We start from the raw sequence: 13,276 nt of genomic DNA, 5'->3' as shown, positions 1-13,276 counted from the left end.
AATGTTTTTACTGCAATAATGGGAGGAGGCATTGCCAGCATATCAGATGACATACATGTAGAAATAAATGTACTTTCAGTATGATGGAAATGATAATTTTGAAATGAAATGGAGAAATGATTTCTTATATATGAATGTGGTTACCCCAAAATCCATGTAAAGATTCTTCCTTTCTCAAATATTCATTAATTGTAAAGAAACCATGTAAATGGAACTATGAGTAGTTAATATTACCCCTGTCCTGAATTCATTTCACTGTTCTTTATGTTGAGAAGAATTCTATTTGTGATGTTTATTCCTGAAATATTGTTTGCATATCAAAGTTTTTTCATTGCAGCATGAAAAAATGAACCTTTTATAAACAAAGAAGATGTACCAGTAATTAGTAAGATAGGGCTGTTTTTAATTATTCTTATGGAGCAGTCATTAGGGTTAGAGTCAGAATGATGGTAGGACATGGTAAAGTCTAATTTTTAAAGTTATTTCCTTGCTTATGGATCAGTTTTTCATTGGGATGGGTGTTAACATGGTTTTTAGGTTTATGTAAAGAAGAGAAAAAAATACTGGATTTTATTTTCCAATTAATATAGACAACAGGTTATTCTAGCCTCTTGGTTTCCTTGTTCTTGACATTAAAAAGAATGCTTTGTCTCTATCCTATATTTGCAACATTCTGATATGGGACCTGAAAGATGACAAGGGTGTTAAATTTGATATTCAAGTGATATTTTTGCAATTTCATAGAGGGGAGCAAAATGTACAAGTTGGTAATTTTGAACATATATGTACAAAAACATGCAACTGCAGATAACAATACTGCAGAGACTCTTTCTCTGCTTTTTTCACATGTGAGATGCATGCATGAGTTCACCCTTTTATAGTATATGAAAAATTGGGACAATTCATATTTTTGAAATGTAGTAGTTCCTAGAATAATAATATATATCAAAGAAAAGGTATCCTTACAAGAAGCACATGCTTTTATTTTCTGGTAGATTGTGGCTGCAATGTTCACGTCACTATCGTGGCCTAAATTCATCTTCAGAGCACTCTGGGGCTCCTGGAAGGTGGCTTCTGTTTGAAGGTGAGGGCAAGTGGAGGAGATGCAGACTCAAGGCAACTCCTGTAGACTCTCACTGAGACAAGTGGCAAGCTGCTCTTGGCACTCAAAAGGAATGAAAGAACAGAGTTATGTCCAAATTGATTCCTAGCTCAAAGCTTTTAACTAGGATATGAATCTACCCTATTCACCTTCCAAAACGCTAATCCCAAATCAGTTTATGGGATTAGTACAGTAAATCACTTAATGGTATTTGAAGCATTTTTATGAGAACTAGCGTCTGCTGGATATTTTCTCCTATTTTATTTCACACAGTAAGGTTCTTACTTGGACATCTTATAAACTATAAAGCAAAGGGGGGCATGGTGGAGCTTTGATGTCCTAAATGTTAAGGAGTACCTTAGGCCTCTAACTCTGATATTATCCTTTCATTTTTCAAAACCTGGTCAAACTGCACATCATCTTTTAACAGTCATTTATTTGTCCGTGAGGAAGGGTATACATTCTGCTCTATGTTGTTATTTGAATGGAAAGATCATTTTTTCACAAATGTTTAAAAATTTTCTCTGAACTCAGTGATTGATTTGTCAGACTTGATGTTCTGGCTTGACTTCTAGTTCTTAAAAGTAGCCTAAGTAGTAGAAGTACTCCACCCTAATAATGAAAGTAGTAAACTTACCCAGTGGGAGATAATTTCCTTTCTCCAGAGAGCTTTTGGTTGTTTTCTTATTATTTCACTTTTATCGTTGGGTTAGCATTAGTCAGGTTTCTACTGTGTGCCATGTGTAACAGTATGTACTGGGGGAGAATGGCCTGTAGTCTCAGCCCTTGAGGAGCTCACAGTGACATATCCTATGTTGTAAACTGGTCTCAGTTATAATGCTTTATAGAATATGTCGATCCTTTTAAATCCAGCATGAAACTATTTTCTTTGAAATATATGGCATTTTTTCTATTGATCTATTTTATGAAATTACAGGTACATTCCTGAATAAAAGAAACTATTCCATGAGAGATTTCCATATTTGTCTGTCTGTAGCATTCTAGTAACTTTTATATTAATGTACTATCTTTCGGGAACCAAAGTTCATGTTTAAATACTGTTGTGTGTGTGTACATATTATTTCTTTTTACAATTCTTCCTCAAAACAATTAGGTTGGCTTATCTTCTTTAACTCTCTTTCTTCCCTTCTAAGTGTTTATTAAGGCTGGGCACAAATAACACTCTCTGGGTTTGAGTATTTCTGTTTTAACAAGATGGAATTTACATATGTGATTTTAAAATTATTTTTGATATTCTGCATTGTATAAAATGAACTAGCTCTCCATAGTCAGTTTTGGAAATTTAAAATGCTGCTTATCAAGTTTATAAACAATCTAATTGCTTTAAATCTATAAATATTTTGAAATTCACATAATTATATCAGAGTAGTATTGAAACTTTTTGAATTATAGACTTTATCAGTTTTAGACCATCTTAAAATTTGTCCATTATGGCCTTGGCCAGTTGGCTCAGTGGTGGAGCGTCGGCCTGGCATGCAGGAGTCCCGGGTTTGATTCCCGGCCAGGGCACAGGAGAAGCGCCCATCTGCTTCTCCACCCCTCCCCCTCTCCTTCCTCTCTGTCTCTCTCTTCCCCTCCCACAGCCGAGGCTCCACTGGAGCAAAGTTTGCCTGGCTGCTGAGGATGGCTCTGTGGCCTCTGCCTCAGGTGCTAGAATGGCTCTTATTGCAACAGAGCGATGCCCCAGATGGGCAGAGCATCACCCCCTGGTGGGCATGCTGGGTGGATCCCGGTCGGGCGCATGCGGGAGTCTGTCTGACTGCCTCCTGTTTCCAGCTTCAGAAAAATACAAAAAAAAAAAAATTGTCCATTATTTCAAGTGAAGAATTTACATGTTATTTATCATCCTATTCATATAGAATTGAATAAGTGAGGAAAAGGCCAGTTTAATGAATTAAAGTTGCATGCCAAAGCTCCATAGTACATCTTGTGGTAGGGTGACAGTCCTCCATTTGGGTAAGTATCCTATATTAAGTTAATGTCATGAGTATTATGTAGGACCTCTGTGGGGAGAAAAAAATGTCTTATCATGAAATAACTTAGGAACAAATAGAAATATATATCATGCTCTTGGGTGGAAGTATTAATGTCATGAAAACAGTCATTTTAGAATTGAAAAATTATCGTTGTAAGCCTTTATAATTAAGTGTAATTTACAACATATATAAGCTAAAACACACAAATCTCAAGTGCACATCTCAAAGGATTTTTATAAACTGAACATATTCATGTAACCATCAGCAATATTTCATAGTTACAAATGTTTATCATTCTTGCCAACACTTGCTATTGCTTATCCTTTTGATTTTAGCTGTCTTTGTGGGTGTATGCTGGTATGTAATTGTGGCTTTTACAATTCTATGATAACTAATCATTTGAACAGCCGTTTTATTTTTTTATTAGCCATTTATCAATAGATAAACTCCTTTGTGCTGTACCTCTTCAGATCTTTTGCCTATTTCTTTATTACTGATTTGTAGGAGATTTTTATATATTCTGTGTAGAAATCTTTTGTCACATATATGTATTGAAAATGTCTTCTTATTCTGGGCTTTGCCTCTTGATATTTATGTCTTTTGATAAAAAGTTCTTAATTAATGATGTTTGATTAAATTGATCCTTTTCCTCATGATAAATGCTTTTTGTATTCTAAAAATGTTGCACATGCTAAAATTATGCAATATTATTTTATATTTTATTATAGAGGACTTAAAAAGTTTACATTTTCTGTTTAGACTTTTCTTTAAGCTAAAATATTAAGAAAACCTATTAACCTTTTATGCTGGGAATTTCTAATTCCCCATGGAATTGATCTTTATGTTGTAAATTAGGGACTAAGGGTCATTTTTTTTCATTATGGATATTCAACTGATGACGTTTCGCCCCTCGCTGAATTACAAAGCTGTTTTTGTTGGAAGGCAATGTTTATATAACTTTGACTGTATTTCTAAACTCCATATTCTGTTCCATTAGTCAACTTATTGTCCAAATGATGACAGGTTTGCTTCCACTGTCTATTTCTTGACCCTTTGTGACTTGCCTGGTATATTGCAGTTATGGGTCATTGATTTATATTTTAGGTAATTGAACATATCACTTTTTATAGGTTTATTTGCAACTAGTTAACAAACATTAACCATTTGACATTTTCTGTGTGACATCATAGACTAATGATTTTCATTGACTTATTCCAATGTAGTGTACTTTATTTTTTAATCAGATACTTAGTCTATCAAAAATTAGAAATGAGAAGTCCTTTTAGATGCTTTATTTGTTCTTTTCAACACCTATAGAAAATATATTTGATATCTTCCTTAATATATTGAAATAGAATTTTCTCAGCCTATCTTGAATTGTTACAACCATCTATGGAATTAGTTACCACCAATTTTGTTGCATTAAATCCTAAGAATACCACATCACTGATTTGAAAGAAGATATGCATTCCCATGTTTATTTCAGCATTGTTTACAATAGCCAAGATCTGGAAACAGCCCAAGTGTCCATCAATGGACAAGTGGATTAAAAAGCTGTGGTACATATTCACAATGGAATACTATGCAGCCATGAAAGAGAAGGAAATCTTACCTTTTGTGATGACATGGATACACTTGGAGATTATTATGCTAAGTGAAATAAGCCAGGCAGAGAAAGACAAGTATCATATGATCTCGTTTATATGTGGAATCTAATGAACAAAGAGAACTGAGGAACAGAATAGAGTCAGAGGCAGGGTCACAGGAAGTAGAGGGACAGCTGTCAGAGGGAAGGGGGATGAGGGGATGAGATCAGAGAAGGTGAAGAAATTAGTGAAATTATATATACATAACACATAGATACAGCTAACAGGACAGCAAATCCCAAAAGGAAAAGGAGTGGGGGGTAATGAGGGGCAAGAGGGTGAGCGTGAGGGAGTTATATTGAGTGGGACACTTGAATTCATGTAAACACAATAAATTAAAATTTTTTTTAAATTTTTAAATGATAAAAAATTAATATAAAAGATCTAAATATGGACACTGGAAGAGATCTTATATTATTATTTAACATGAAGCTAAAATGAGAATAAAGTATGAACATTTTAATTTATTAAATGTAGTGTTTTTCCTTTAGTTGGGACTTGAATTCTTGTTGTAATAAAAACATTTTAGAATCTATTTTCTTCCTGTTTGAACAACTAACTTTACCTCTTTAACTTGCAGAATGTGTTTTTATTAGTTTTAACAAAATATACATACCATGCTATATACCAAATTATGTGTTTAAGTTAAAGTATTATTGAAAAATTAATTTAAAGCAACTTAAAACTTACAGAAAAGTTACAAGAATAATATGAAGGACTTCAATATTAAATTTCATCCAGAGATCCCACTTAAATTTTTTCCATTGTCTCAACAATTTTCTATGTAGCAGAAGGATCCATTATAGAATCATGCATTGTACCCAGTTGTCATGCTTTTTCTAGTCTCCCTTAATTTGGAACAGTTCTTTAATATTTCCTTAACTTTTGTGTGTTTGATGTTTTTGAAGATTACAGGTCAGAGATTTTGTAAACTGTCCCTCAATTTGGGTTGGTCCAAACTGATTAGACCTCGGTTATACATTTTTAGTCTTATTACCACAGAAGAAATACTGTGGTCTCCTCAATACTGTATCTGGTGCTACATAATACTGGTTTGTCCCATTACTGGTAATGTTTGCATTGACCAGTTAGTTAAAAGGAAGTTAGAATAATGATTACATTCAAGTGTATTAAAAAAAGAAAAGGACAATTATTTTGAGGATATGAGAGCTAAGTTTCTCACTATCAGAAGAGAAACAAGGTACAAAGATGGAAAAGAGGAAATCTAGAAAGAACCTGTAGCTGTTATAATCACAGATATTGCTGTGAACTCTTAGTTTCCAGTTATATAATTCCAAATTTAAATAAATATGTAAATATGTGTGTACATAAGTATTATCTATATAAAGCCTAAGTGTATTTTTAGTTCTGTTCACTAAGAGGGGCAGTGAGATCTCAAGCAGTAAGGAAGATCTGGTTTCTAAATATCACTACCTACTAAAAACCACCAAGTCTTCCAGGAGAGATATGGCGACTCCAGAGTCAGGGAAGGAAAAGAAGATGATGACCCTGAAATTTCTTGTTCAGCCAGAAAGTATGGAGATTCTAAAAACATGATGATATTTCAAAAGGACACAAGAGAAAGCTTAAAGAAGCTTCTGTTGCCCCCAAATAGGATATTATGATTATAAATTTAAGAATGATTCAAAATTCTTATTATTAGAATTTAAAAATGGTTGCAAAGCAATTAAACTGAAATGTTATTATAAATACAATTGTGTTTTAAATGACTAATGTTTGTTTTTCAGGTATGATATATTTCAGAAAAGATGGCTGTATTGACCCAGATATGATCTGGGTCATATCTGATATGATCAAATAATATGAGTAGAAAAATGGCCTTTAAATATGGATAGTTTTGAGAAATACTTTTTCCTTCTCTGTGTTACTTTAATAACTTGGCTTAAGGTTACAATCCCAGTGTCTTCTGAACAAAGAACTGGGGAACCAGATCCTAGTAAAGGGTGGTTTAAACATATTCACAAATATACAAAGAAGTTATCAAAGAGGGATACGGAGTCCAGTGGTGGTCAAATTTCACATAAGGAGAGTGGCTGAGTGGGAATAAGCGGTGGTCCAAGTGGTAGTCCAAACCCTTGGGAGAAGGGCATATCAATGGGTAGCAGTTTGGTTGGATCAGAAGATTGACCACATCCATATGAATTGAGCAGTAAGAAAATATTTTGAGAGGCCCTGGCCGATTGGCTCAGTGGTAGAGCGTCGGCCTGACGTGCAGAAGTCCTAGGTTCGATTCCTGGCCAGGGCACACAGGAGAAGCGCCTGTCTGCTTCTCCACCCCTCCCCCTCTTTTTCCTCTCTGTCTCTCTCTTCCCCTCCCGCAGCCGAGGCTCCATTGGAGCAAAGATGGCCCAGGTGCTGGGGATGGCTCCTTGGCCTCCGCCCCAGGTGCTAGGGTGGCTCTGGTCAAGGCAGAGCAACGCCCTGGAGGGGCAGAGCATCGCCCCCTGGTGGGCAGAGCGTCACCCCCTGGTGGGCATGCCGGGTGGATCCTGGTCGGGCGCATGCGGGAGTCTGTCTGACTGTCTCTCCCCATTTCCAGCTTCAGAAAAATACAACAAAAAAAATATTTTGAGAATAATGAAAGCCAGGTTTCTCTATTATAAAGTAACTTCTCCTGCCTGACCAGGTGGTGGCACAGTGAATAGAGCATTGGACTGGGATGTGAAGGACCCAGGTTCGATATCCCAAGGTCACCAGCTTGAGCTCGGGCTCATCTGGTTTGAGCAAAGCTCACCAGCTTGGACCCAAGGGGTCACTGGCTTGAGCAAGGGGTCATTCGGTCTGCTGAAGGCCCATGGTCAAGGCACATATAAGAAAGCAATCAATGAACAATTAAGGCAGGGGTCGGGAACCTATGGTTCGCAAGCCAGATGTGGCTCTTTTTTTTTTTGTATTTTTCTGAAGCTAGAAATCGGAAGAGACAGACAGACTCCCGCATGCGCCCGACTGGGATCCACCCGGCACGCCCACCAGGGGGCGACGCTCTGCCCACTAGGGGGTGATGCTCTGCCCCTCCGGGGCATTGCTCTACCAGACCAGAGCCACTCTTGCACCTGGGGCAGAGGCCAAGGAGCCATCCCCAGCGCCCAGGCCATCTTTGCTCCAATGGAGCCTCGGCTGTGGGAGGGGAAGAGAGAGACAGAGAGGAAGGAGAGGGGGAGGGGTGGAGAAGCAGATGGGCGCTTCTCCTGTGTGCCCTGGCCCGGAATTGAACCCAGGACTTCTGCATGCCAGGCCGACGCTCCACCACTGAGCCAACCGGCCAGGGCCCAGATGTGGCTCTTTTGATGGTTGCATCTGGCTCACAGACAAATCTTTAATTAAAAAAAATAACATATAAAAATATAAAACATTCTCATGTATTACAATCCATTCATTTCCTACTGCTCATGTTCATGGTTGTGGGTGGTTGGAGCCAATCACAGCTGTCCTCCGGGACAACACCAAATTTTTATTGAATAATGCATAACGTACATGGGTCGTTGTATGGCTCTCACGGAATTACATTTTAAAATATGTGGTGTTTATGCTCTCTCCGCCAAAAAGGTTCCTGACCCCTGAACTAAGATGTCGCAACAAAAAACTGATGATTGATGCTTCTCATCTCTCTCCGTTCCTGTCTGTCTGTCCATATCTATATCTCTCTCTGACTCTCGCTCTGTCTCTGAAAAACAAAACAAAACCAAAAACTCCTTTGTAATTCATAAGTATTTCATAGATTGATACTTTGAGACTATAAAATCTCATTTCTCATCCTACTTGCTCTCACTGGCCTTAGTATCTATTGATGGTTCTTGTCTATACTAATTATGACTATGATGATTGCTAAATGGTCACTGTTTAATTCTATCACATCTTCCATATGTATTCGTTAACAGTCTACTACAAGAAAGACCTTTTTTTTCTTCTTTATTCATTTATTAAATTTTACTAGTGTGGACTTAAAGATTTCTACTTTATTCAATAGGTTATAATCTATTTTTATAATTACTTTCTGGGATTAAAACCTTAAGCCAAGTTATTAAAGTAACCCAGAGAAGGAAAAAGTATTTCTCAACACTATCCATATTTAAAGGCTATTTTTCAGCCCTGGCCGGTTGGCTCAGCGGTAGAGCGTCGGCCTAGCGTGCGGAGGACCCGGGTTCGATTCCCGGCCAGGGCACATAGGAGAAGCGCCCATTTGCTTCTCCACCCCTCCGCCACGCTTTCCTCTCTGTCTCTCTCTTCCCCTCCCGCAGCCAAGGCTCAATTGGAGCAAAGATGGCCCGGGCGCTGGGGATGGCTCTGTGGCCTCTGCCTCAGGCGCTAGAGTGGCTCTGGTCGCAACATGGCGACACCCAGGATGGGCAGAGCATCGCCCCCTGGTGGGCAGAGCGTCGCCCCTGGTGGGCATGCCGGGTGGATCCCAGTCGGGCGCATGCGGGAGTCTGTCAGACTGTCTCTCCCTGTTTCCAGCTTCAGAAAAATGGAAAAAAATAATAATAATAAATAAATAAATAAAGGCTATTTTTCTACTCATATTATTTGACCATATCAGTTAGCTCTGGGTCAATACAGCCATCTTTTCTAAAATATATCATACCTGAAAAACAAACATTAGTCATTTAAAACACAATTGTATTTATAATAACATTTCAGTTTAATTGCTTTGCAACCATTTTTAAATTCTAATAATAAGAATTTTGAATCATTCTTAAATTTATAATCATAATATCCCATTTTGGGGCAACAGAAGCTTCTTTAAGCTTTCTCTTGTGTCCTTTTGAAATATCATCATGTTTTTAGAATCTCCATACTTTCTGGCTGAACAAGAAATTTCAGGGTCATCATCTTCTTTTCCTTCCCTGACTCTGGAGTCGCCATATCTCTCCTGGAAGACTTGGTGGTTTTTAGTAGGCAGTGATATTTTTAAATTCTAATAATAAGAATTTTGAATCATTCTTAAAATTATAAAAATAGTGTGCAGCATTTAAGTTATTTTAAATATTCAACCTAAAGTCAAGCACTCTACTTGCCAGGTTTTACAGAATCATTTATTTTTCAAGTAGAAGTTTCAAAAATGATGGGGTTTATTTTTGTACCTTTATTAAGTATTTGGATAAACAAATGGTGGCATATTTATACAATACAATAGAATATTAAATGAGAAATAAGAAACAAGCTATCAAGCCACCAAAGACATGAAAGTACCTTAAATGCATATTGATAAAAGCATCCAGTATGTAAAGGTTTATGTATGTGTAATCCCAATTATATGGCAATCTGGCAAAGGCAAAGCTATGGGAACAATAAACTAATCATAGGTTTATAGGGATTTGGGGAGAATGAGAAGTCATGAATAGATAAAGCATAGAGGATTTTTAGGCTAGTGAAATTATTCTGTATGATCTGTAATAGTGGATACATGACATCATGCACTTGTTAAAACCCATAATACAAATATATAGAGCAAAAAGTAAACCTTAATGTATGTAAATTTTAAAAATTTAGTTTGGGAGATCCCAGTAAGAAATGTGAAATATGTCTAAAGAATCTATCTAGATTACAAGTGTATAAAACAACCTCAGTAAAAGGAATTGAGGTGAAGATACTGATCTAAGTATGCTTGGAAATAAGTGGAATTTTGGAAGACTAATGGCCAATGAGACTACTTAAGTTCTATACACTATACTCTAGTTGATAAAGTGGTTTCCCATAGGAGAATTGATTAACACTTCATGCTGAGCATGAACACTGCAATGGAATAATTAAATGGATGGCAGATTGTACAGGCCAAGTTCCTATTGTTGGTGTTGGAGTTGGAGTTGGAGTTGACAGATAAGCAAGAGGAGGAAGCTGTAATTACCAATGTGCTACAGATTAGAGTTGGACATATCAGTATGAACTTGTGTTTAGTTTAATACAGATATAGATGGTTAGATATTGAAATATGTAAACATATATGTATATATGTATACTGATTAATATAAGTGTCTATATTGTCTGTTCTGTCAGAGAAATCTTACAAGTAATACTACCCAGTAACAATGAATATGCCTCATGCCCAGATGATTTCTGATACCATTTTCCAATAAAAGTAAAAATGTCTGATTCTAGGACCAAGGTAGGAAATATATTTGAGATGATGAGCCTGAAAATGATAGTGCTAGAAAATGAGGAAGTGCCCAAAGACAAAAACACAAAACAAAGTAAAATATTAATGATGGTATGTCATAGGCACACAGGATTCAACTCAAAAAACTCCCAATGGCCAAAGCTGAAATAATGGGAACAACAAAATAAATAAAGTAGCATTGGATTATCCAAAGTGTAAAGTGAATATCCATGATCCAAAAATAATATAAATTATTGAATAAATTAATAAATGGAGATCAAAAGACAAATCTCCCATGCAGAAAAAATTTAAATAATTTATGCAGGTATTTTGTGTTCAAAGAGGGAGACTGTATCTCCCTTTTTGTATGGGCTGTGCACAGTGAGTTCTTTCCCAAGTGTACTGTATGGAAAGAAGGAAAAAGAGTAATGTCACAGTGAAAAAAACCTGATAAACACGACCTCAGTCAGGTGATCAAGGCCAGCATCAACAATCATAAATTTTGTTGATAGTATGTGTGCTTGATAGCCTGTGATAAAAATGGTACTTTACCTTTGTAGTGCTCTTCTCAATAACTCAATCCTAGTCTAACCGTAAGAAAAACATTAGACAAATTCCTAGTGGAAGGCTCCTGTAATAGTTAATCAACTGTGTCAGTGTGGTTTGGCCTGTTCTTGATGTTTCTGTGTGAGTGTTTTTCCTGAGATTTACATTGAAATCAGTGGACTTGGAAAAAAGTTGATTGCCTTCAATAATGTAAGTGGGCCTCACCCAGTCATTCAAAGGCCTGACTAGAGTGAGCAAGAGGTAATTCGCCAGCAAACTCCCTTTGAACTTCATCTGCATCACTGGCTCCTCAGACCTGAGCTGTAATGTTGGCTCTTTCCCTAGGTCAGCCTGCCATCCATCCTGCAGAGTTTGGACTTGCCAGTCTCCATAGTCATGAAAGCCAATTACTTAAAATAAATTTCTTTCTATATGTGTACATATCCTATTGGCTCTTTATTTCTGAAGAATCCAGGATAATACAGAATTCAAAAAGGAAACCTGACCAGTACTTCTCAAAATTGTTAAGGTCATCAAAAACAAAGTCTGAGAAACTACCACAGCCAAGAGGAGCCTAAAACACTTGACAACTAAATGTAAATACAGTATTTTGAATAGGATTCTGGAAGAGAAAAAGAGCATTAGGCAAAAACTTAAAAAAAATCTAAATCTATAGACTTTAGTTAATGATAATGTATTTACATTGGCTCATTAATTGTAACATTGTATTATATTAACTAAATTGTTAATGAGGGACACTGAGTGGGAGGTAGGGCATTTTCTGTGTTATCTTAATAGTTCTGCAAATCTGAAATTGTCCTTAAAATAAAGTATACTTGGTGGGGGTGGACACACAATACAGTGTACAGAGAAGTGTTATAGAATTGTGTACCCGAAACCTGTATTATTATGTTAACCAGTGTCACCCCAATATAATTCAGTTAAAGATAAAATAATAAAAATGAAGTATATAAAAAGGACAACAATAAATGTTAAACAAATTGTTAAAATATGCATAGCAGTCTTTCAAAATTATTTATCTGAACATTATGAGAAGAGAGGGAGATAAACAGCTAAAGAAAAGAATGCAGGGAAATTACATATGCTAAAATTGCATGTATAATAAATCATACTAATGTAAGGTTATATATGTATGTGCTTATATATAAAGGCAGATGTCTGAAAGACAAAACACCAGAATTTCAGAAGTGATTATCTTTAAGCATTAAAATTAAAGATGGATTCTTCTTCCCTCCCTCCCTTTTCTTTCTTCCTTCCTTCACCCCTCCCCTCTCCAAACATTGCTTACATTTTTAAAATTGAATTTATTGGGGTTACACTGTTTAAAATAATTATACAGGTTTCAGATGCTCAATTCTACTACACACCTCTATACACTGTATTGGTTGTTCACCCCCCCCCCCTCAAATCAAGCCTTCATCTATTACCATTTGATAATCATTTCACAATGTGTCTTTTTTCTTCACCAGGTCAGGGAAATTTTTGGTCATTCTTCCTTTAAGTAGATTCTTGAGCCTTTGCTCTTTTTTCCTTCTAGTACCCCTAGAATACAGATGTTGTTATGTTTCGTGTTGTCTCAAAGGCCCCGTAAGCTATGCTTGTTCTTTTTAATTTTTTTTCTTTTTGCTCCTCTAATTAGGTGGGGGATTTTTCTACCTTGTCTTCCAAATCACTGATTTGATCTTCTTCTTCATCCAACCTACTGTTTATTTCTTCCACTGTTCTTGATGTCAGATATTGTGTTCTTCATTTCTGACTGCTTCCTTTTTATGATGTCTATGACCTTTTTTATGCTTGCTATCTTTTTGCTGAATTGCTTACTTTGTTCCTTGAGCATCTGTGTAACCCT

At 36.5% G+C, this 13,276-nt stretch overlaps 1 non-coding gene across 1 annotated transcript; it reads left to right on the top strand.

The window, feature by feature from the left end:
* Positions 1-6,935: 6,935 nt before the first annotated feature.
* On the top strand, positions 6,936-7,011 carry TRNAV-GAC (transfer RNA valine (anticodon GAC)). The gene has a single exon. It is a non-coding gene; the product is annotated as a tRNA-Val (tRNA).
* The last annotated feature ends 6,265 nt before the right edge of the window (positions 7,012-13,276 follow it).

This window comes from Saccopteryx bilineata, chromosome 3 (assembly GCF_036850765.1).
Source record: "Saccopteryx bilineata isolate mSacBil1 chromosome 3, mSacBil1_pri_phased_curated, whole genome shotgun sequence".
NCBI classification, from domain to species: Eukaryota; Metazoa; Chordata; class Mammalia; order Chiroptera; family Emballonuridae; genus Saccopteryx; species Saccopteryx bilineata.
This window is presented reverse-complemented; position numbering and strand designations above follow the sequence as displayed.